General features: G+C 36.8%; 1 protein-coding gene across 4 annotated transcripts in view; it reads right to left on the bottom strand.

Moving 5' to 3' along the window:
* LOC114668309 (cyclin-dependent kinase 17-like) overlaps positions 1-26,324 on the bottom strand; it is a 99,881-nt gene that overhangs the window by 57,499 nt on the left and 16,058 nt on the right. For all 4 annotated transcript variants that reach the window (XM_051921068.1, XM_028823977.2, XM_051921069.1 and 1 more), the window contains exon 2: positions 15,874-16,162. The gene's annotated coding sequence lies outside the window, so the exon portion shown is untranslated. The remainder of the gene's footprint in view (positions 1-15,873; positions 16,163-26,324) is intronic.

The raw sequence follows: 26,324 nt of genomic DNA, 5'->3' as shown, positions 1-26,324 counted from the left end.
TCTAAGCCCTTCTTTAACAATCAATTTTATCTCAACAGTTTCTAGAAATGAAGAGCTTGTGGTTCAATAGCAATCACAAAAAACATTAGGGATATTGGACACCTTTGTCTGATACAGTGATTTGAAATAATCCAATTTCATGTTATTAATATGGATTGAGGCCTCTAGACTAATAAATAATCAATTAATCCATGCAGACATATTGGTGACAAACCCAAATTAAGTTTTTTTTTTTTTGCACGAAAGGGTAGTGAAGCCTCTGAAGATTGAAAAGTTGAGAAAGCAAAAAAAAAAGGAAATGTAAAGAAAAAAATTTGAAAAAATTAGAAGTTTGGAAGAACAGATGAATAAACAAGGATACCGTTGTAAACTGTAAACCAAATCCCTATCCTTATACCAGAGAATATTTTATGACCTACAACACTACAACAGTAGTAGTAGTAGTGATGATGAGCATTGCACTGGCAAAGCATGTACTGTATGTTTCCTTTTGCAATAAAAATGATGAATGAGGAGATGTAAATGGAGCAGATTGAGAATAAAGGAATGAAACAGCAAATGATCAATGTTCAGCACTTTTATTTAATTTCTCACAACTTTGTCTAAATATTACACAAAACCTCCAGTGCTCTTTCAAAAGATAACAGAATGCAATTACCTTGTGTTAGCAGACTATATTAAATATATGCTTTTTACAGTACTTTACAATGAAGTTAGAAATGGAACACAAACTTGTGGTGGCTTAATAGCTTTAACAAGACAGAAAATTACAATTCAAGTGGCGGGTAAATAGCATTGATTAATGTGTGTTAGTCGTGGATGGTCTGTAACTAACTGTTGCTTTTTTATTAAACACAACAGTTTTGAAAGTGAAGATGTTTTGACACAGAGAAATTGATGCATATGACCAAATCACCAGAATATGCCTAATGAATTTGGTCACGTAAAGGTTCACTGTGGTGCAGTAGCTGTGTTTACCCTGCCAGGAATGTTCAAAATGCACCAACTGTCAATGTTTGTGGTGAAGCAAATGTGGAAATCATCAAGCCTTGTGCTGCGGTAACCTACAGTAACTCACTGGGTGGCATCACTCGTGCTGATCCGGTGCTGAAATTCTACCCTTTCATTCACAAGCAAAAGAAAAAAAATAAGTATGAAAAGAAAACACACTCCTGCTGCCCGACTGCAACTTCGAGCTATGCATTGGTGACTGTATCAAAACATATCCTGTTAAGGATGTGTACTAAATCTGCATTACTACAGCAGTGGAACTAGATATACCTTTCCTACTGTATTTGACTATTTGATATTTACATATGTATGTTGCACACAAACAAATTCAACATTTTGGCTCATTTTTCCCCAGGGATAAATACAGCACTAAACAGGTTAAGCAAGCTGTTATTTCCCATTTTCTATGGCTGGGGTCAGTGTAGAAAATTACAAACCTAAGTTTGATAAATTATTATTTGAATGTACCACACATTTATGCATGTTACATGGGGATAATTTAGTGATTTTTTAACAAGGTTTTAAGATTTTTTCACCATCATTTGGTCTGACACTGAAGTAGTCATAGAATTTCAGCATTCAGTTCATTTGCCAGAGTGTCTGCTCTGCTCATTTTTAAATGTCATTATTAGGATAAAATTACAGGATTAAACTATACAGAAACAGACACATTAATAGGAAAACAATAAAAGTGAGTTAGGTATTTAAAGGTATAGCAAATATGCAAACATTTCTACATTTTTTATAAAACTTCAAATCACACTGCAATGCTTTTCGGAATGCATAATCAAAAAAGAGAAAAAAATACCAGTTTATAAATAAGATCATTCATTCATTTTCTTAATCCAAATACTCACTGATTATGTAACAAAATATTGCAGCATCATTGGGATTCCCAGAGCTGAGTATGAAAATCAATGGACTAAACTGAAAAAGGAATGTTTTCAGTCAGTCTAGTGGTATACCAACTCCTCAGATGAAATCTCATTCTAATCATATGTCTGATTTTTCCATGACATATTTCCAAAGACTGTTTGGTGGTAACATCACCTCACCGCTTTTTAATTCAATTATGCGAGTTTACACATTTAATATGGAAAATGCCACTGCCTCTCTTTTCTTCCCCTCACAAATAAACAATTATTCCTCTCTCTCTTACAATGTTGGGTATTGGTCTTTTATCTATACTAATAAAAGGCAAAGCCCTCACTGACTGACTCACTCACTCACTGACTCACTCATCACTAATTCTCCAACTTCCCGTGTAGGTAGAAGGCTGAAATTTGGCAGGCTCATTCCTTACAGCTTACTTACAAAAGTTAGGCAGGTTTCATTTCGAAATTCAAAGCGTAATGGTCATAACTGGAACATATTTTTTGTCCATACACTGTAATGGAGGAGGCGGAGTCACGTATCGCGTCATCACGCCTCCTACGTAATCACGTGAACTAAAAACAAGGAAGAGATTTACAGCACTAGTCGCACGCGGGAACGAAGGTAAATGACGTTAATTTTTGACTGTCTTTTAATACTGTGTAAGCATACATATTAACACATGTGCAATTAAACGTGTGCATTTACGGGGTGATTTCTCAGGCTTAAAAGCTCACCTTTTATCAAACGCGGGAACAAAGGTAACTGACGTTGTTCACTGTCTTTTAATACTGTGTGACCATACATATTAACACATGTCCAATTAAACGTGTGCATTTACGGGGTGATTTCTCAGGCTTAAAAGCTCGCCTTTTACTAAAAAGGTAAATGCAAAACTATTTTCAATGAGTTTATTGAAACGCTCCCGTTAAGGATTGCAATAACATATTCGCGAGATAAAAGAACGAAGTAGGGGGAAATGGAGGAACAGCCGCAAACAGCGAAGAGCAAAAAATTAATTAAACAATTGAGAACGGAGCGAGTTAAGCAATACAAGCATGTTCATAAGGGAAACAAACCACGGTGTAAAACGTAAGTTTAAATAAAGTTTATAGAAACGCTCCCGCTGCGGATTGCAATAACATATTCGCGAGATAAAAGTTTAATGAGAAGACACGAGGTATAAACGAACCACACGCCGTGGCGCAACGTTAGGGGCAACAGTTTCAACCATTCTATGATCTGCTTCTCGCAACTGAAAGACGGCACATGGCGGATGTTAGCCGACTTGCTGACCGCAACGTTAGGGGCTTCAAGTATGACGCTGACGCCACATCTCAGTGCCAACACTTTGCAGACTGTACTTAAAAGACACGCCCTCCTCACTGGACAGTTAAAAACACCAATCAAACTAACGATGACATCAAGTATTACCCAATCAAAAGTAGGAAAGGAGGCATCTTCATAAAATGCGTGTGGGATGATTTGCATGAGACGCTGCTTTAAAAAAAAAATGATTAAAAAAATACGGGATAAATCCCGTCCAGTATTGATTCAAAACGGGACGCGCAATTTCATTGTCAAACGCGGCACGATTCCGTATTTTAAAGGACGGGTGGCAACCCTACAATGCCAGGTAACCACCCATACAATCAGATTGTGATTCAGACTAGGAATGCAATGAATGTAATTACCCCGATCTACATACAAGGCGAAAGTCTTGCAACATTCAAAGATGATGGTTTGGGATAATTAGTACTTATTAAGTACACCATGGAACATAAAAGAGCTTATGAAGCCTTGAACCGAAAAAAGCAACATCTCAGAGATCGTACAAAAAAAAAGGAGGTAATGTCGTTTTACTCGCTGTAGATTTTAGTGAAACATTACCAGTTATTCCACGAGGGAGACCAGCAGATGAACTCAACGCTTCTTTAAAATCCATGCTTCTCCCACGGTCGGTTATATGTCGCGTGTTCTCGGGTAGGTACACCAAAAAATGTATACATTTAAGCATGTAATGGGCAAAGAAAAAATGAGGTATACCCGAAGGCACTGCAGTAGTACTCAATGTAACTTTACTTCTTAAATGTTAATGTTTTACTGTTTAATAATTTATACGCTTCTTATATATTGTTCAAATTCTTTTATCAAAATACCAGTGACAGCGCAATGCACGATAACATGGAGTGAATACACCATACGCATCTGCCCACGGCCGCCCTGGTGTGCGCAGATAGGAGTTGATTCTAAAATAAAATAAACATAAAAAGAGTAATACAATCATCACCCATAAAGCGGATAGCAGACGTGACGTATTATATGTGTACCAGATTTCAAGTCAATAGGTGAAACAGTTTGCAAGCTACAGGTGATTTAAAATCATGGACAGACCAACGAAAAGCCACGGTAGCAAATTATACAAGAAGATTTTACTGTTTAATTATTTATATTTATATGAAATGTGCTTCTTATATATTACTTCATATTCTCATATGATAATGATGTTAATGTTGTTTATATTGATTTCTATGTTATTGTAAGTGCATCTATGTGTGTATATGTATGTATGTATGTGTATATATATATATATATATATATATATATATATATAAAATATATATATAAAAAATATATGTGTATATGTATATATAATATATCTGTATATGTGTGTATATGTGTGAGTATATGTGTATATGTATATATATATGACAGCAACACTCATAACAATGACAACACAATTACATTGACAATCATGTTACGTTATTTTTAAAATGTTTCCTTTACTTTTTCATAACCTCTTTAACACACTACTTCTCCGCTGCGAAGCGCGGGTATTTTGCTAGTTCAGAATATTTCTCATCATCCAAGTGTGACTAGCAAAGTGTAGATAGTTACTGTACGCAGGTGGTTAAGGTTATACTATATCACATATTAATATAGAGATAGACAGAAAACATGCTAATTTAAAGACAGACATACAGTCTGGCAGTTATCTTATTGATCACAAGGGCAAACTACACTGTTGCAGGAGACAACACACACAAAAAAATACAGAATATACTGAAGCTGAAACACTCAGAAACAAATAATCAAATAAAATATTGATCAGGTTTATAAGGGTGTCATGAGGAGTGTGACAGATGTTGCACATGACAACCAGTATCTTAGCCAACATCCTTCTCTCTTATACTGTCTCTAGTATACAATAATTTGTAATGCATAATTGGTGGGCTTAAGGCTATTAAGTATATTCACTGCTTAGGTGCAAGAATAGTTTTGAAATATACAATACTTCCTATCAGAATAAAAATGTGACAAATATTTGAGCCCAGTATGGTCAAAATCCTAAAGTATGATACAACCTTTATTTTATGAAATGTTAATGATGATGTCTACAATGACAGCAAGCCGATATTTATCTAAGACCCACATATAAAATTTTTCATGAATTATGGCCATATACTACAAGTCCAGACAGTAAGGACAAGAACTTTGATTAATGTACCTTGAGAGAAGCCAGAATATGGAAAATTTACAAAAAATAATTAAATAAAAAAGAGTGATAACATAAGCTACCGCTGTTGTATTAAATGCAGCTACAGCCATTTTTAAAAACACTAGGCTTCAAATAATGAATACAATATTGTAGCATAAGGAAGGTAACACTATCAAATGAAAAACACCGTCATAGAAAACACATTTAAAATGGGTAATCTTTAGAAATTACCCTGGCACTTTATCCATACCCGCAAGATGAAACCTAAACCAGTCAAAAACACAAAGATAAAACGAAGTATTCAAACATGTTCCTGGGGCAAAAAATGGACAATGTTTACTTCCACAGAAGAGGAATAATGTGAAGCCTCTTAACACAAAAATCCACTTCTGTATAATCAGATTCAAACACATGCTGCTCTTAGATCACACTTTCATATAAAATTGGTGTTACATAATAGGAAAACACACAAACACTTTACCCTCAAATGCTGTAATGCCGACAGTTAATAATCACAATGACAAATAATTATATTATTCAGTGAAATTACACTGAATTAGATGTTGAGGGTTTGGCAAACAATAGATAGAAATTATACTCACAGTTATACACACTCACATAATTATAGACTCAGACATGTCAAAAATGAGCAAAAATGAACACATGATGTTCAATCACAATACATGCATGTTGGTAAATTAGAGATAAATAATGTTAAATAAAACAAACATTCATAAATAAATACTATTACATGAGCATGTCAAACATTCTGTTAATGACACTGACAAAAATACTATTAAATAAGACACTAAAAGAAGTTACCCAACTAAAAAATAAAAATAATATACATACTACTAAATACCTAACATCTGTTCTGTACCACAATTGTTATCTACTCATCTGTTCATTAAAAAATTACTTTGAAATTACACACACACACTTTACACTTGCTCTTTCTCTCTAAGAAAGTATATAGAAAGGAAGACAAAGTCCACAATTTTGAGCTCTAATATGAAAAAGTAGGGCAATGTAGTTTTGTCAAAACTAATAATAAGTGTCTTCCTCTGTTACAATTCAGTAACAGTCTTACTCTTGTCTAAAATCCCCATTCATTTTTAAATTTACAGATATCCTGTGGATGTTCCCATGGATGTTAGGAGGATATAAAGCACATCATCACAAGAAAATGTTGTAACTAGATCTTGGCTTCCTTCTCATTTAGAGTCTTCTTTATCTTGAAGAGCACTTTTCCAGTTCTTGAAGTTCTGATACTGCTTTCTGGGTTTTTTTTAGCTTCTTTTTTTGCGATTGCTCTGCAGGATCTTCTTTTTGACTGTGTCTATAAATATTTTCCAACCTGATTCAAGTCCATAGTTAAGTGAAGCTCACTCACTGTCAAATGTACAAGTATATAAAGTAATTTAATATAAATGACTCAACCCATGGCCAAACATTATTACTAACAGAGGAAGGTACAGAATTGCAAGTATGCAAGTGTTTTATTCTGCTGCTAAAAAGCTCAATTTCTCTTTTGAACAAACTCTAAAAATCCTTGATAAAACTGTTCTGTAAGCAAATTTCACAACCAGAACATGAAACGTCCTAATAAATCTCTATTTTAAAATAAAATAAATTGGAACACAATGCAAAGGAGACACACCCAGTCTACAGCTTGTTCCTGCCTTGTGCCCAGTAGTGCTATTATAAGGACCTGTTATCCTGAATGTCCTAACCAAGATAAGAGAGTTAAAAAATAATAGGTCTAGATTGACTTTTTTATATTATCATAGTATTTAGCAAATAACATAACAGTTACATATGTTAAATAAATACATACATATTTAATATACACTAATACAGTACACATATGAAAACCAATCACAACTTTTTGTTTCTTACCTATTATTGCTTTCCAAGATAAACCACCAAGACAATATTAAGATTCAGCTATGTTACCTATATTCAATATTAAAACATATTTTGAGCTTGCGCTATTGAGAGAAACACCAGCAAAATCAAACAAGTTTTATTTTAGGTTAAAAAAAAGATAAGCAAGTGTGTTAGTGTTCACAGAGGTTAACATTCACTACTCTCTTCGATACCACTCAAATAAAACATTTTGTTTTTTCTTGTGAAGCCACACTTCTGTGTCTGGCTTGAGATCTTCTTCATTATAAAGTGTATCCAACAGAGTTTGTCCCTCAGATTGGAAAACATCTGGTAGTCACAAGGGTCTGGTAGCATGCCATCTCTTCAGATTAATGGTTTCCTAGAAATCCATGAAAACCACTTGTAATGCATGAAGTGTAAGCATTGGGAGGAACCAGGATGGTGGACAGACATTTCTCACATGTCAGAGCAAATCAACATAATATTAACTTGTTTGTCTCTTAAGGCATTTATCATTTTGGATTACACTCATAGCATTATACAAAAAAAACAAAAAAAAAACTATGCACTCGGCAGAGACTTGAACATTTAATTTCCTTGGAGATGAAGAGTCATTATGCTTCTATATCCAGGTTTCATACTAAGTTATAAAACACTTCTTAAGTTTCCTCCAATCAAATTTCAGATTCTCTTTGGAACTTTGGTGTAATGATGGTTCTGATGCTTCATTTTAGGAGTTAACATTCTGGCCACTTTGTTAATACAGACCTTGTTCGTATTTAAATGTTCATTAAGAAAAAGATTCAAATGGCCTAGAATTAATCCCTATAGCAGATGAGGATAAGGAGCTGCCACCTAAACTAAACAGAAACATTTATTGGGCCGTAGCTTTGTTTGAATTAATTTAAAAATGTTATCATAGGTTACTATCTTGTGTTTTCTTTCAGAATTTCAAGTTATATTCAATTAAATGTTGCTCAAGTGCATCATTGGCAGAATCAAATGACATTTTTATTGTTTTGGAAAATGACACATTTTTTCAGGCGTTATCTTTTATATAAAAGAAGAGACCATATCCAGTTTAATTGGCACAACATCACTCAGTACATTTAAATGCACACACAAAACTGGGATAAGTTGAGTAACACAGACAAGGCGGAAACCTGGTTTCTTGAAAATCTGCATTTACAAGGTTAAGTGCGTTTGTAAAGTTTTCCCTTTCCCAGATGCTTCAATATCATTAAACTGTGCAAAAAAAAAGAGAAGTTATCATCGGCCAACGTGAATCCTAAAACAAGCATGAAGCCTTTGATAATTTTCTTTTGTTTTATAAATGTATTAAGTATTTCATACATTTTGAAATAAATAACATCTATCCCTTTTTTACATACTCTCTCTGAGCCACCAAAAATTTGCAGTATGAGCACTGGTTGGAGTCACCACTCAATCACATTGTTTCAATATTGATACTTTATCAAGTGGCCCACTCTGTTTTGCTTGAAAAGAGTGGCATAACGGTATGTTTGCTTCTTGCCTTACACCTAGTACTGCTGGGATAATGACAACGTGGATATTTTTACTTTGATAAAATAGGCATGTACTGTGTTCAGCTACTCATTACTAAATAATAATAATAAGAAGAAGAAGAACACAATGCATGTTACAATTGACATGTTCCCCACAACACTTCTCCTGAAATTGTTGTGCTGAGTTTAGCACATCAACATAAATTTAGCAATTTCTGAAATATAGAAACATTATTTCAATCAAAAGAAGGAATAATGTGATTGCCACAGTGAACTCCTCAGGAAAATTATCTTGTGAATGCAATCTACCTGTGGCTGCTGAAAGCATGACCGAAGCTAAGACATGTATAGGCCAACAAAGTCCAATGGGCATGCACAGACTGCAAAATCCTTAAGTGTAACCCTGTTAAGGGTTTATATGGCCAAATAACTGGGTTACTCATAGAGAAATCTGCATCTGTTAAACAGGTTTCTCAGAGAACAAACCCCAAGTTTCTCTATCTGGAATTAAGTTTACATGGCATTTTAGAAACCAGGTTTCTGTGACTACTTGGGTTATTAAAATGCATATAAATGCCTTGATTGACCACAAAGTATAGAACATTTACATGAGAAAAGTCCAAAGGATTCCTATCAGTGGGGAATTCAGTCACTTTTAGCCAAACAAGAATTTACAAGATTTTATCTTCCACTAAAAACTCAGGCATACTTGAAAATTACAGGAGAACAGATATTATTATAATTATGACCTGATGTGCAATAAATCAGTAAAATATTACTTGTAAATAGATGTTAAACTGTTTAAACATTATACCTGCTAATGCAGCAGTCATGTAAGAAAACTGGCCTTTGCAGCTTGGAATGTGTGAGTCTGACAGGTCAGGGCAACATGAAGGCACTACCCAATATGTTCATCTATGAGATAGTTGCACTAGCTGCTCTTGGTCAAATTCAGTTTGGAAAAGACAGAGTCGCACATGTAGGCCATTATGATCGTGGACAGCAAAATGGCAAATATGCAGCTGTTCTAAAACTGGTGAGTCTTGTAAGCTCAAAATGCTACAGGGTCAGTGTTTCTGAATCTCATTTTCAAAATGTCAGAGACCGGGATTTGTGCCATTGTCTGTGTCCATCACAGGCAGAAGTCTCTTTTATATAGCAGAGAATGGATCTCTGAAAAGCAGAAGTACTCTTACTAGAATCTTGAAGTTGTCAAAACACCTGTGGAAGTCTAATTTTCTTAAAAGTATACACATTTCTTAGGCTGGTTTCATTGTTACAAAGTGTGGGAAAAAGAAGCTGCTGATTTCACTGTGAAGTTTCCAACACTTATGATCGTAGAACAGCATTATTGGTTAACCATCTAAGCAGCACGGTAAATGTGTCTGCAGCTTTGCTTCTTGTAGACCCCATCGCAAGTTGTTATTAAATGTCCCAAAAGTGATTTTAAATAAAAATCTTATGTATTTTTCTTTTTAATTAAAATGATACGAAATTACATAACAGACCAGATAACTATTATCCGTGTTATAGAAATATGGTCCACAGACTGCCTGTTCAGTTTGCTGTGTTGTGGCAGCATTTTCATCTGTTATCGGTGTATAAGGCCACTAGGTCTTAGGTTATCTTCGAGAGACATCACACTATGACAGAATTCAGCAGCTAATCGCTTCACTGTAACTTATGAAGAGGACTAGCACTGATATATTGTGATTAGTAACCCTTTACTTTGAGCATCCAATACTCCTATAAAATATTATTCATACAAAAGAACATCTGATCATGGCTATTGCTTAATTTTTCAACTTATATTGGCTGATAAAGACCAATGTATCGTGCACTCCTACCAGTATATCGAGTTTGCATCTAAAACAAAAAGATGCATTTGTGTCCTTCCTTCAATAAGCCTGCATGACATTATAAGCCACAACTGCTATGTATGCCTATATTTTAAATACAGCTCCAAAAATTATACTTACTCATATTTTCAAACTTCTTTGTATAAAGAAGAACTATAAATCCCTTTCAGCGCAAATCATATTAATATTAGCCAGTCCCTAGATAATTCACTCTTAGCTAATCTTGGGCAATTCTAATTAGGAGCAAGACTATAACTGGCAGACAATTAGTAGTTCTGCGACCTTAAAATACATCATTCCCTCTACAAATTACTAATGCCCAGCCTGCTAATCAAGAGAGAGAACATCTTAACAAGCTCTGCAAACTTGAAAACTGTTAGGCTCTAAATATATTTGAAAGAATTGTGATGGGTGATTTCCAAATATCAGTTCAATACAAATTACTGCCTTTACTTTTCACTTAGTTTGTGTAATGTCCATACATAGTGAAGCATAAACTTTACTGTACTACACTTTTTAATCTATAATCTGCAATTAATAATAATACATTTTATTTATATAGCACCTTTCCCATGCTCAAAGCACTTATAGAATATAATAAAGAACGGCAGCTTATAAAGTATATAGCATTGTACAAACCAGATAAATAAATAAAGAAGATTAAGACAGTGAATTCTGAAAAAAAAAAAAGAAACAGACAACATAATTGATGGTCTAGCACACACACACAGGTTACATTAGCATCTTGACAGAGAAGTAAACTGAGAGAAGGGTAATAAAATCAAATAGAGCTAAAAGCCTTCCTGAACAGATGAGTTTTGAGTTGTTTTTTAAAAGAATTCATGGAGTCAGCTGACCTGATTAATTTTGGTAGGTCATTCCAGAGTCTGGGCGCTATACAGCTAAAGGCCCTTTCACCCATGGAAAGTAGATTAGTGAGGGGCACAACAAGATTGCCAGAATCGAAGGACCTTAGTGGGCGGGCAGGCACATAGTGATGGAGAAGGTCACTGATGTAGTTTGGCGCGAGGTTATTTAAGGCTTTGTAAGTTATTAGTAGGATTTTATATTCGATTCTTTAAGACACAGGGAGCCAGTGGAGACGGAGCAGGATGGGTGTGATGTGCTCGCTGCTGCTGTTTCGAGTAAGGACTCTTGCAGCTGAGTTTTGAATACGCTGGAGCTGTGATATAAGATTAGAAGGGGCACCTGCCAGTAGGGAATTACAATAATCGATGCGGGATGTGATAAAAGCATGGACAAGTTTCTCAGCGTCAGAAAAGGAGAGGAAGGAGCGAACACGGGATATGTTACGGAGGTGAAAGTAAGAAAGTTTCTTAATGTGATTTATGTGGGCGGAATAAGAGAGGTAGGAATCAAAAATGACACCAAGATTTTTTACAGTAGAGGCAGGTCTGATGAGATCACTGCCAAGATAGACTGGGAAGGAGCTCATTTTATTAAGTTGCATTTTAGTCCCAATTTGCAGGAGTTCAGTTTTATTGCAATTTAATTTTAAAGAGTTCTGCTCCATCCAGGTTTTAATTTCACTAAGGCAGGTTGTGAGCTGCCACTTTTAACATTGAAATAGAGTTGAGTATCATCTGCATAAAAATGATAACCCAGTCCATAGCTACGGATAATATGGCCAAGGGGAATCATGTAAATACAGAAAAGCAGAGGACCGAGGACAGAGCCTTGAGGGACTCCTTGTGTGACTGGCGCTGAGCTGGATCTGCTCTTGCCAAGACTAACAAACTCTTGCCTATCAGTCAGATAGGACTTGAACCACTGGAGGGCAGTGCCAGAGATACCCAGCATGTTCTCCATTCTGGACAGTAGGATGTCATGTCTGACAGTGTCAAATGCTGCACTGAGGTCTAACAGAATTAATATGCTGGTTTGTCCAGAGTCTGCTGCCATAAGCAAATCATTGGTTACCCGTAGCAGAGCAGTTTCACATCTGTGCCGCGCCCTGAAACCAGACTGAAAGGGTTCCATGAAATTATTAGAGGTTAGGTAATTGGTGAGTTGGGAAGCTACAACACGCTCAAGAACTTTTGACAGGAAAGGTAAGTGGGAAATAGGCCTGAAATTGTTAAGATTGTCAGCATCAAGACCAGACTTTTTTAACATTAATTAGATTGTTACTTTATGATTCCATTTTAAAAAGCCAAAATAGAAAATGATAATGCCATGTAAAAATATTATTATTTGTCAAGTATAAAATGGATAAAGAAAGTTATTTTAGGACAGTGGTGCGGAAAAAGAGGTTTTCAGAATGAAGAAGGCATCCTATAAAGACTAAACTACCAGGTGTCATTGTCTGAAAAAGGTAGAAACAATAATAAAAATTGAATGGACAAATGTTGTACAGATAAAAAATAACAACTGAAATGTCCAGACATCAACTAGTGCCAAAGGAAATTGAAAGTGGAAATTAACCAAAACTGGAAAGTACCTAATTCCATTCACAAGTGTGGAAAGCAAACCTTTGAAATGAAATTCCGTACATTGGCTCAGTGGTTTAAAATACCGCCACACAACAGATTCTAGGTTTGACTGTTACTGTACCTTTACTCTGATACTGATGAGATAACGCATGGTCCTCAAAATCTTAGAATTGGATTAAGCAGGTTTACAGTATAGACAACTAATTTGATTTTAAGTTCTATATACTTATTTATGCATTGCTCGACAATGAGTAACTAGATGACAGACTGTAGTGCACTAAAGCAAAGAAATGGAAAGCAATCATTAATCATTATCAGATGTGTTAGGATAAAATATGCAGCTTTCTTTTTGTCATTTAACATAACAGTGCCAAAAACTCACCACCAGCACAAACCTTTTCAAATGTCACTACAATGATACAGGATTTAAAGGAAACATGCCACAGGAAGTGCATCTCCAATTTTAGATGGCCATATGCACATTAAGTAATCCTTTTTTATAAATCTGCCAATAAATAAACTTACGAGGTCAGTTTTAATAACAGCACTGTCACATTCACTTGCATATGGGCAGTTGCAATATGGTCACTTAGTTCTATAGATTGACTGTGTAGGTCTCAGTCTTTTGGAAAATGTTCAGCTCATTAGAGTATTTCAAGTGCAAAATTCTTTTTTTAATTTATTTGAAATACATGATGTTTATGAAGTGCCCAGTTTTACTGTGATACAAGGAACCTTTACACTCTTGTATTATGTAATAAGTGATAATGCATTTCAACACTAAGTCATATAGTGTACTTTTGCTTGTTTGTAATAAAACAGAATCAAAAGTAATTTTTGTACTATTATTCCACATATATTTTCGTCTTATTGTACATTTCAGTTCAATATGAGTAAAATTCAATATACATTTTTGCACAATCTTTAGTTTCATACTTACTTAATGTTGGTGATTATTAAAAATTATTAAAAGATGACAAAAAGATAAAAAAGCTAGAAATAAAAGTAATATAAAAACTGCACTTAAAATGTATCAGCAATAGACAGACATACAATAGAAATATAGCACATCACAAACAAAATTTTTGTCAGCATGGAAAACAAGTAAAAGCATTATTGAGAATGTAGCTGTATCAGGCATCAAACTTTTGTATCTGTACTCTTAAAATAAATATAAAATTACATTAAATTATAATATATCATTTTGCATATTTTCATCTTGAAGTATAATGCTATATAACATTCTCCTTTATCTTAAAGAATTATTTACTCCTTCATCTGAAATAGTAATTGATCTCCCTATTTACACATGTATGAAGAAATTATGTTAGTTTTATTTTTTTCACATTCATTGAGCAGCTTTGCATTAATCAATCTGCAGATCTTGGACAAGACCTTACACTCTGCAAAACAGGAGCTGCCTGTTACAGAAGAGAATAGCTTTATATTATTGAAAGGCTAGCAATACAATGGTCTAAGAAGCCTCCTGATTAAACACTGCTGTATTCTTTGCATATATAAACTGTCACAAAAGTGGTGGTGAATAAAATTATGCAACTACAAAATATAATAAATCAACGATAGTGGCATTCATACTTTCTTAGGCTACAAGAAGATCTTCTAAGAAGAAAGCCAAAAGTGATACGTAGGTGAGCCTATTCTAAAAATAACATGTCAAAGGAGTCAGAATGGTTAAAACAGAGGGGTTTGCAGTGCTGTAACTAGCATCATGAGTGTAAAACAATGAAGTCACAACAGTGAGGAATTGATCTGTAAAATAAGGGAACTGCAATTATAGTGCATTTGTTTATTACTAAAACTATACTGCAAAGCCCTTCAGGGGCGCTCTTCAAGGCCATTTATCTTGTATACAAGCAAAATTTAACAAAGCCATTACATCATAGAATTTCCCCTAGCCAGATTATAAGAATGCATCAAATTAAGAGAAAGAAAGAAATTTAAAAAAAAAAGTGGCTCCCTTATGAAAGGATTTGTCCTCTGGAGCCCCTAAGTGAAGCCACAAAGAAAATGAATAATTCTTTAAGAGGAACTCTCATGAAGGTTTAATGCAAATAGCTAGTGAGAATGAAGACAAGCAAGTGTTCAGTAGTAGGAATACTGTTACACAAAGGGTTTCACTACACTGGTATATTTCTCTACAGAGTCTAGAAATGCTACACAAATATAGAGTGACCTAAGCTCAGCCAAAAGTTATCTTTTCGAAAACAAACAAATTTCCCCCACAATCTAATCATGAACAAATGTTAACAATATTTCAAAAACAAATAAAAGGCAGCTTGAATTTAAAAGACAAAAAAAGGTGCTATGTAAAAAATGAATCAAGGAAATGTATGTTGTTGGCAGTGTTCTAATAATACAGATTATCATCTGTGCTCTTGATTTCTGCCTCACATGTACATTTTAGAGGAATGGCTCAGCATTCTGAATCAGACATTGGTCAAATTACTAATGGATGGTTTTATTGATCAGATAACATAATTACTTTGGAAAGACAAGCAGTGTTGAAACAAAGCCTATGCAGCAAAGCATACTATTTCTAACTCCAGTCTAAATCGCTGAACACTGTGAAACTAGCCAAGGGAAACAGTACACTGGAGCAACTGCATCATGAATACTGAGCAGCTGCTATGGAAAAGTGGACAGTCACTGTGAAGCAAAATAATTTGACCCTATTGCAATAAAATGTTGAAAGGCCAACATGCTGCAAGCAGGACAAGAAAAAAGGAAGAATTGCTACTTACGATTAACGGAGCGCAGCTTCTGTTGAGCAAGGGGTAAAAATCTACCCATAAGGAAAGCCCCCCCAAAAAAACCCAAGGCCAAGTTATCTAATTCTCTTTCATGTCTTTTTCTGTCAGAGTATTAGGCTACAGTCACTGTTCCTCCTGGGACAGCATACTTCATCCCAATCAATAGGAAGAGTACAGCAAGAAAATGGAGCAGGCTGAATGTGACTTGATTGAAGAGGAAACACCGTTCTTGTTGTGGCTTCGTTAATGCCTGCCAAAGGTAAAGACACACTGTGTACATCTGCAGAGAAAAGAAAAAATTCCTTATTAAAAACCCGTGGTCAAAAAGACAGTGCTTTAGCAGGTTGGTCCCTCTATCACTATATCTCTATCACAAGATGATTCCACAAAGTGAAATCTCCCTTAATCCCCCCTCCCTCCCACCCACCCAGCCCTGCGATCAGAGAAACGCTGACAAACTCCACTGCTGCTCTCCTTGCTCGCTCAGAATAAAAAACAGCTCTGCCGCCTCTTCCAGGACTGCAGAGAGAAGGGAAAAAAAAAAACAACAGAGAGGCGTACTCTGAACCCAGGATGGATACTGTCAGTTCTCTGCTTACAAGCCCTACATGAGCCAAACCTAGAAGCATGTCTTGCGCAATCAGCTATGCTCTTGGGACAAAGAGCATGGAAGTGAAAACTGAAGATGTGATTACTGCAGTAATGATGACTGGTTTGAAGAAAAAAAAAATCACTCAGAAAAGAGACACATACAACACAGCAATGTCAATGGAAAGATGAATGTTCCTTACTATGGGACTCAGCCTGCTAAAGGTTTCTCTCAATCAGAAAATGTGAGTGTATGCTTTAAAACTGAGATTCAGGTAGATATTGGTACTCTAAATTTTATTATTATTTATATGCCTGTTCATATTCTCAACGTTTCACCTCTCAGATGAAAGTTTTAATTCCATTAACCCTATTCCACTGGTTATTTATACCCAAACTTGAATGATTTGCTCAAAAACAAGTCACATTTATTTGGTTTGGTTGTGCAGGTACACACAATTGTGGTGTTTTGGCACAGTTAAGGTTTTGTATCATCAAACAAGGCTGCAGTTGGGATCCCTTTGAGCATTTTGCTGCCAATCAGGCTTCTGAAAGCATATCTGGGGACATCCCACTCTGGCTGTTTTCATTTTGTACTAGGAAGACAGCGATAATCAAATACAATGCCAACAGCCTTCAAAAATTTTTTCATGGTACACAACTAACTACAGCAGAAAAACTAGTGAATATTTCCCTGCATCCCTTGCACAGAACTTAACAAAAATGTCCAAATCAATATATAGTATACAATATTACTTAACAAAAGCCTTCACTCTGAGGTTGGCCATATATATTATTTCAGGCAAAACCAGAGGACTTCTGTTTTGCGGAGTTTAAGACTCTAAACAGCAGATACAGCATTTGATAACTTTGGCCACTCTTAATTATCGTAAGTTGTAACACTCCCATTAGGAAGTACTGCTCATATGTAAATGAATCATTAAAAAAACATGTTTTAACAAGTAACAAGGACATTTTATTAGATATTTATGAAGGTGGTACGCAGTGGAAGGAAACAATGCACAATTAAGTTCACTCTTACAACTAAACTGAGCAACAAGGAACTGAGACACACTCATGGAAGTGTGTGTGTCTGTCTTTCCAGCCCTTAAGTGCGAGGCTACAGCATGATGCTCAAAGAAGGGCCCAGAAGTGCAAGGCTACAGCATGAAGCTCAAAGAAAGCAACTCTGTTGCCAAAGTGAAACCACCGAGAAAAAAGAGAAACTTGCATAGCTGTTAATACACAAGCAAAGCGAGAACATCAGCAAAACGAAACCTCCAAGGAGAGACAAACTCGCTTAGCCGCTGATAAACAATGGAGGCGAGCACGTCGGCAAAACAAAACCACCGGAAAGAGAACCTCGTTTAATCGCAAATCCACAACTGATGTGACTGATTGATTGGAGTGCCAGAATACATGGTTTCTAGGAGCCCGGTCTTTTTACCGCACAGGCTTACACAACTAGTTTCCTATAATCCTCAGTAACTGAAATTAAGGACAGAATGATTGGAGAAGGAGGATGATAGGTAATTAATTATTATTCTGTTCATCTAGATCCTGGTTCCAGCACCCTGTGCTGCACTGTTGGACTTGGTACTTCAATACTGGTGGTGTGGTGAAGGAGATCGATCACATCCTTGTGGGCAGATGCTGGAGGCTCTTAAAAAAAACTGCACGGTAAACAGAAGTGCCCAGTTTGTGAATTCTGACTACAGACCTCTTGTTGCTACTCTGAAGATCCAGCTTAGGTACAGTAGAGCTACCATCTACTAGGAAAATAAGGCTGCACCTGGCCAGACTCCAAGATTAGGCTGTTTCTAATTAGTCTGCATGCAGTTTTTGTTAGTAACTTACAGACTTGGGTGTGACTGCAGATCCTAATGTGATGTGGGAGACCTTCCGTTACAAGACTCTAAAGATTGCCGAGGGTTTTGTTGGTGTTACCAGTGTTCCCAGAAGGAGGTGTTTCATCTCACAGGGCATCCTGGATATCATCAAGAGGAGTCGTAGCAAACAGCTTGATGGCAACTCCGGTCTGTACCGGAAACTGAGAAAGATAGCTGCGGGCAGATAATGAGGTGTTTGTTAGAGGAATCTGTGAAGTTACACATCATCTATGGTCTAGTGGCCCATGTCCTGATTACAGAGGAATCAAAGCATTACACACATCTTTATGTGGTCCTCGGAGAGTCGCAGTCAGGGCAGCTGATGGAACGGTCCCTCTGAATGACACTGCAGCTGTTTACAGCTGATCCTCCAGCTAGGACGTTAGATATCTCTGGGTCCATGGTTCTTGAGGCTGATCCTCAAATTAGCCGTGAACCATCCAATCTCACTGAGATTGCACAGGTGGTGAACCAGCCGAGAGTAGGGAAGGCGGTGGGGATCTGTGGTATCCAGGGTGAACTTCTCCAGACAGGTGGTAAGGCTGCCCTCCAAGCATTGCAAGCAATCTTTGCTTCCATATGGGAGACGAGTGTCATCTCAATTGACTGGAAAACGTGTCTTCTTGTCTGTATCTGGAAAGGGAAGGGTGAGCGCCTGGATTGCAGCAACTACAGATGGAAAACACTGCTCTCAGTGCCATGTAAGGTCCTTGCTAGTGTCAACCTCAATAGGATCCATGATCACTTGCTCACCTACCAGCGACTAGAACAGTCTGGTTTTACGCCTAAGAAGTCTACCATCGACCACACCTTGGCATTGAGGGTTTCTCATGGAGTGCAAACGCAAATATCGTCAGAGTTTCTTTGCATCCTTTGTTGATTTTCATAAAGCTTTCAACTCTGTTCGAGCTGCCCTGTGGGATATCCTGAGACATCGTGGGATACCCTCAAAGTTGGTTTGGTCCGTTTATAGGAGATGGACGTCTGAAGCAGAGCTCCGCTAGCAGCGGCTTTATTTTCCCACGTATTTCATATTATTTAGAGGTATCCTGTATTTTAACCCGACCCAAGGAACTTCCACTACAATATAACAAGCATGAGTAACAAGAAGAAAAGTCAGAAAGAACCAGAAAAGAAACTTAAAAGCTGCATCGAAGTCCGGACAGACTTCCGGCTGAGTGCAGGTGTAAGGTATGGCATCACGGAGACTGACCTGGAACAGGCAGAAGAGTGCGCAGAATTCCTGGGGCCCCGCTCCATTGTATCGTCTCCCAGTCGAGAGTGAAAATGGGAGCGAAGGCGCAAGTGATACAGGTCGCGAGGGATCGCACGATACTGAGGATCATTTCGAGACTAGAAAGGGCTCTGCAGGACGTGCTCTCATCTACTCATCGCGAGCCTGTAACAGGAGCTGCATTTTCACTTGCGGAGCACGAAAGCAGAAGCGAACTGTCCGAACTGAAAGAGATGATCGCTACACAGATAGCTACACAGATAGCTACACAGAAAGAAATGAACACTACACTGGCCACTGCCATGGTTACGGCCATGAATGAGCTTAAGAAAGATAACACAAAAATGATCTTAAGAAGGTGGCCACTGAGCTCAAGAAGGATAACAAAGATAAGGAACGCGTCTATTTGAACGTTTCGACGTGAACTTTAAGGCATGTTGGAGAAATTAGTGGAACACATTGAAGAAACTAACTCCAAACTGAAAAGGCTTGATGATCATATTAATGACGTTTCAGACCAGCTGGAAGACGTTAAGCAGGGACTCACGGCTCGAGTGGAAACAGCGGAACAAATGGCATCTAACGCCGATGAAAAGCCACAGCTGCGAACTCGGAATACAAACAACTTGGAGACAGACTTGCAGCCCTGGAGGATGGGTGCAGGAAGAAATAATATAAGAATTGAGGGTATACCTGAGAAACGAGAAAGCTCAAGCCCAGTGAAATTTGCAGTAGAATTACTGTCTAAAATAATTGGAGATGACTTTACACTCGACAATGAGATAGCCACGGCTTATCGCACAAAGATACCAAGCGCCTTTAAATCTAGGGTCTTTTATTGTCCGCTTCGAACGACTAAGATGTAAGCTTGATCGTGATGGCACTTCTCAGACACAAGCAAGAATTATATTCGAACATAATCTTATTCGTATTTTTCCCCCGACTTTCTCACCATCAACAGCTGCAAAACGCAGATCCTACAACGAATTAAAAGGATGCTACGGGAAGCCGATAGCAAATACAGCCTCTTGTAATCACTGCCAAACTGAAAGTGGAAGTTCAAGACGGACATTATATTTTCTTCAGCAAAGAAGAAGCTGAAAAAGAATTAAAGAAGCTGTTTCCCGACACTTTTTTTGAAAGTTAATTAAAATTAAAGAGCCGTATTCTATCAAGGCACGGGAAAGACCGATGATCTGATCGATGGATCCATGTTTAAAGAGACTGGTATTATAATTATACATTCTTTTTCTCTTTTTTTAAAATTTTTTTTATATCTGGACTTTATATGTTATAATGTTTATGTTTTAATCAGAGGTTATAGAGCTATAGACGTGAGTGTGGAAAAATGTGGAAGTGATTAAAGTAGGATTCGTTTTATTTATTTATTTTTTTTATTTCTTTTCCTTTTTTTTTTTTTTTTTTTTTATTTTATTTTTATTTTTTTTTAATTTATTTATTTTTTTTATTTTTACTATACCTTAAAGTAGACTGCTTAACTTCATACCCTTGGTTTAATGCTTGTTCTACTATTTATACAATTACCATTATACTATTACAGTATGAATTACCAGGTTTATCCCTGGACTAAGTTTTTAAAATCACTCCCAGGGTTGTTTTTTTTTTTTTTTTTTTTTTTTTTTTTTTTTTTTTTTTAACCTTAATATCTTAACTTAAAAGCGCTGAAGATTATTCAAGATTAAATATTGTTAATGAGAACATTTTCGGCAGATAGTATTAAGGATTTAACTGTAAAAGATATCTCTGTTTTAATTCTTGTAACGCCGCTGCAGGGTGGGGTTTGTTTTGTTTTGGACGTGCTCTGTCTCTTCGTATGTCAGAGGACTGGAACATCGCGAAGTGGGGTCTAGCCTCATGTGGGGAGGCAAAATGGGGGGGGGTGGGGGGATAAAGGGGGGAGAGAAGGAGAGCAGGTTATATCTAATCTATTCTTATAATCCTTATAATTATAAATATCAATGCAGCAACAGGCTAACATGCAACAACTCCTGGGGAATCTTGAAACTAAGATTAAAACTGCCATATTACCAATTAAAACTATAAATGACATTAAAAACTCAGAATCAATGTCTCCATGATGGGACAGTTAACTTTGTGAGCTGGAATGTTAAAGGCCTGAATCACGAATTAAAGAGAAAGAAAGTATGCTCTCACCTAACAGGCTTAAACGCTAAAATAGTATTTTTACAGGGAGACCCACTTACTAACCAAGGATCAGTTCAGATTACAAAAAGACTGGACTGGCCAAATGTTCCATTCTAGCTTTATAAAGAAAACTAGAGGGGTGGGAATTCTCATACATAGAACAGTTCCTTTTGTAGCATCAGAGGTAGTGTCGGACCCTGAAGGGAGATATGTGATGGTCATGGGCAACTTATATAACAGTAAAATGATTTTGATAAATGTTTATGCACCCAATGTTGATGATAAGGAATTCATGCAAAATCTATTTGCATCCATTCCCAGTGTGAACACTCATAAAATTATAATGGCTGGGGACTTTAATTGTGTTTTAAATCCACTCTTAGATAGGACTCCTGTGACAGGGGGGACGACATCTAATACTGCAAAGATAATTACACAGTTTTTAAAGGATCACAACTTATCAGACCCCTGGAGGTTTCTTAACCCAAACTCAAGAACATATTCGTTCTACTCACCAGTGCATTATAGCTACTCAAGAATTGATTATTTTTTTATAGATAATAATTTCCTGCCTACAATTAAATTATGCAAATATGACACAATTGTTATCTCTGACCATGCCCCTCTAGTCTTGGAGCTAAAATCAATAAGCCCCTCGTACTCACCTCGCAGATGGCGTCTTAACCCTCTTTTATTGGCAGACGAGAACTGCACAGAATTTATATCCAAACAAATCAGCTTCTTCCTAGAGACAAACATGTCTACAGAGGTTTCTGCAGGAACACTCTGGGAAACTCTAAAGGCCTTTCTAAGAGGCCAGATTATTTCATATCTTTCCCATAGAAATAAATTAGAAACCAAGAAAGTGTCAGAGCTAAGAAATGAAATTACTAGAATAGATGAAGAACAAGCCAGGCGTCCAAGTGAAGCTCTTCACAGGAAAAGGCAGGCCTTGCATACAGAACTTAACATCTTAACAACTAAAGAAACTGAACAACTTATTTATAAGTCTAGACAGCATTACTATGAACACGGAGAAAAAGCTAATAAGCTTTTAGCTCAACAAATTCATAAACAAGAAGTTCACAATGCAATACCAGTAATCACCAACAAGAATGGAGAAGAAATCATCGACCATAATAAAATAATGCACACATTTAGAGATTACTATAAGTCTTTATATTCCACTGAGCCCAAAGAAGACAACACGCAATCTAATGCATTTCTGGATAATTCACAAATACCACAAATAGATGCTTTAAGTGCTGAGGAACTAGATAAACCTCTAACGCTAACAGAATTACTAGACGCTATAAAGTCACTACAAAGCGGGAAATCATCAGGCCCTGATGGTTACCCCGTAGAGTTTTATAAGAAATTCTCCACTCAGCTAGCTCCACTCTTATTGGTAACATTTACAGAAGCTAAAGACCACCAAATACTACCTCAAACATTTCGACAAGCATTAATCACCGTCTTTCCTAAACAAAATAAGGACTTGTTACAATGTGCATCATATAGACCAATTTCACTCCTGAATAATGATGTTAAGATACTCTCAAAAATCCTAGCTAGAAGGATGGAGAAAGTGCTGCCCTCGGTAATATCACAAGATCAAACTGGATTTATTAAAGGCCGACATCTATCTTCAAATCTCCGACGCTTGTTTAATGTTATATATTCACCAGCAAAATCAAACACCCCAGAGATATTACTATCATTAGACGCAGAAAAGGCATTTGACATGATCGAATGGAATTACCTTTTCACTGCATTGGAGAAATTTGGGTTTGGCCCGAATATTTGTGCTTGGATTAAACTACTGTATACCAGTCCAGAAGCTTCAGTTTGTATTAATAAAATTTGCTCAGACTACTTTAAACTAGAACGTGGTACCAGACAAGGATGTCCCTTGTCGCCACTGTTGTTTGCAATCGCTATTGAACCACTGGCGGTTCACTGCCGAAATTCTCATCAGATAAAGGGGATTGTCAGAGAAGGACTGGAACAGAAAATTTCTCTATATGCAGATGATATGGTCTTATATATATCGGACCCAGAAAACACTGTCCCTGCTGTTTTAACAGCACTAACAGAATTTCAAAAGATATCTGGTCTTAGAATTAATCTGAATAAAAGTATACTCTTTCCAGTGAACTCACAAGCATATAATATTAAATTAGACACCCTACCTTTTACCATAGCAGATCAGTTTAAATACCTAGGGGTAAATATCACAAGTAAACATAAAGCTCTTTATCAACAAAATTTTGGCGTCTGTATGGAAAAAATTAAGCAAGACTTGCATAGATGGTCAACCCTTCATCTCACTCTAGCCGGAAGAATTAACATTGTTAAGATGAATATCCTTCCTAAACTTCTCTTTTTATTTCAAAACATTTCAATATATATCAATAAATCGTTTTTTAAACAGTTAGATTCAATAATAACCTCATTCATTTGGAACTCAAAACACCCACGTATCCGAAGAGCGACCCTACAAAGACCTCAGGCAGAAGGTGGCATGGCTTTACCTAATTTTCAGTTTTATTACTGGGCAGCAAACATACAAGCCATAAAAACCTGGACACAAATAAATGCACATACACAGGCTTGGTCTGCAATAGAAGTAAAATCCTGTAGTACTTCTTTATATTCCCTGCTTTGCTCTCCAATAAATGAAAGTTATCGCAAATATACTAATAACCCAATTGTGCTTTACTCACTCAGAATATGGAACCAAATTAGGAAGCATTTTAAGATGGAAAATCTTTTATCAGTGGCACCTTTGCAAGGGAACCACCTCTTTCAACCTTCGCAAGTATATCCAGTTTTTAATACCTGGGAAAGTTTTGGGATTAAAATGCTCAGAGATCTTTATATAGACAACATATTTACATCTTTTGAACAATTGCGTTCAAAATTTAACCTCCCAGCTACACATTTCTTTTACTATCTTCAAATTAGAAATTTTGTTAAACAGAAATTGCCCGATTTCCCCCACCTTGCACCCTCCACAATGCTGGAAAAAATACTGCTCAATTCCGAGGAAACAAACACTATTTCCGCAATATATAAAATCTTATTAGAGTCCCTACCTTTCAAAGATCCAAGAGGACATTGGGAAGAAGATCTCTTAATCAATATATCAGAAAAGGAGTGGAAGGTAGCAAAGCAGAGAATTCACTCGAGTTCTATATGCGCAAAGCATAGAATTATTCAACTAAAAATTATATATCGAGCTCATCTGTCTCGCTTAAAACTGTCCAAAATGTTTCCAGGCCAGGATCCGACCTGCGAGCGCTGCAACCAAGCTCCTGCCTCACTGGGTCACATGTTCTGGGCCTGCACCAAACTAACATCATTTTGGACAAAGATTTTTAAGTGCCTCTCAGACAGCCTTAGTATCACAATCCCTCCTAACCCACTAACAGCTGTGTTTGGTGTCCTTCCAGATGGACTTGAATTGGAGAAGGACAAACAAACGGTGATTGCATTCACTACACTCTTGGCACGCAGACTTATTTTGTTAAATTGGAAGAATCCTAATTCTCCTCTTATAAGTCAGTGGGAAACTGATGTTTTATATTATTTGAAATTGGAAAAAATCAAATTTTCAGTTAGAGGATCTGTACAAAATTTTTTCAAAACTTGGCAGGATTTAATCAATATTATTTTAGAATAAGAGAATTAACTATTATTGCATTTAACTCCCTTCTCCATCTCTTATTTATATAGATATTTACTTCTCCCCTTCTTTTGTCTAATGTTGCCTTATTAAAAAGCTTAAAGAAATTTTCCTTTAGCTAAGCTCTCCTTCTCAGGGATGGGGTTTGATTTGTTTTCAAATTTGTTGGGTTATAAATGGATCTGTTTGTATGGAATGATTACAATGAAAATTAATAAAATAAAAATATAAATAAAAGTTGCCGGATATCATGGCTGGCTGATACACTGGTACTGTGAATCTTGTGCAGAGGCAGAACCTCTGCGTTTTTCCCAGTTGATTCTGGGCTTCATTAGAGGTGTGTTCTTGCTCCTACTCTGTTCAATGCTCGCATGGACTGGATGTTAGGCAGGGTCATGGAGTCCAGCGGCTGTGTGGTATCACTGATCTTGACTTTGCTGATAATGATGTGATGTTTGTAGAGTCAATGGTGATTCTGATCAGGGCTCTCGAGAGACTGAGCGAGGAGTCTGACTGTCTGGGCTTGTGTCCTGGATAAAAAACCAAGATCCAAGCCTTTAGTGGCCTATTGGGGACAGCCATCAGTAGTGTGTCTGTCTGTGGAGAGATTGTCGACCTCATCAAGAGGTTTACTTACCTCAGCAGTGACATCTGTGTGACATCAGTGACATCTTCCTATAAAGCCAAAATACTGATTGGGAGAATGGGGGGGGGGGGTGGGTCATGAGGTTGCTGGAAAGGGGTGTGTGGCGCTCCAGATATCTTTGCAAAAGTATGAAGGTCCAAGTCTATAGAGTCCTGGTGCTTCCTGTTTTGCTACATGGCTGTGAAACATGGACGCTATCCAATGACCTGAGATGAAGACTGGACTCCTTTG

The sequence above is a fragment of the Erpetoichthys calabaricus genome, chromosome 18 (genome assembly GCF_900747795.2).
Source record: "Erpetoichthys calabaricus chromosome 18, fErpCal1.3, whole genome shotgun sequence".
Lineage (NCBI taxonomy): Eukaryota > Metazoa > Chordata > Cladistia > Polypteriformes > Polypteridae > Erpetoichthys > Erpetoichthys calabaricus.
The sequence above is the reverse complement of the archived record's forward strand: the minus strand, read 5'-3'. Positions and strand labels throughout refer to the sequence as shown.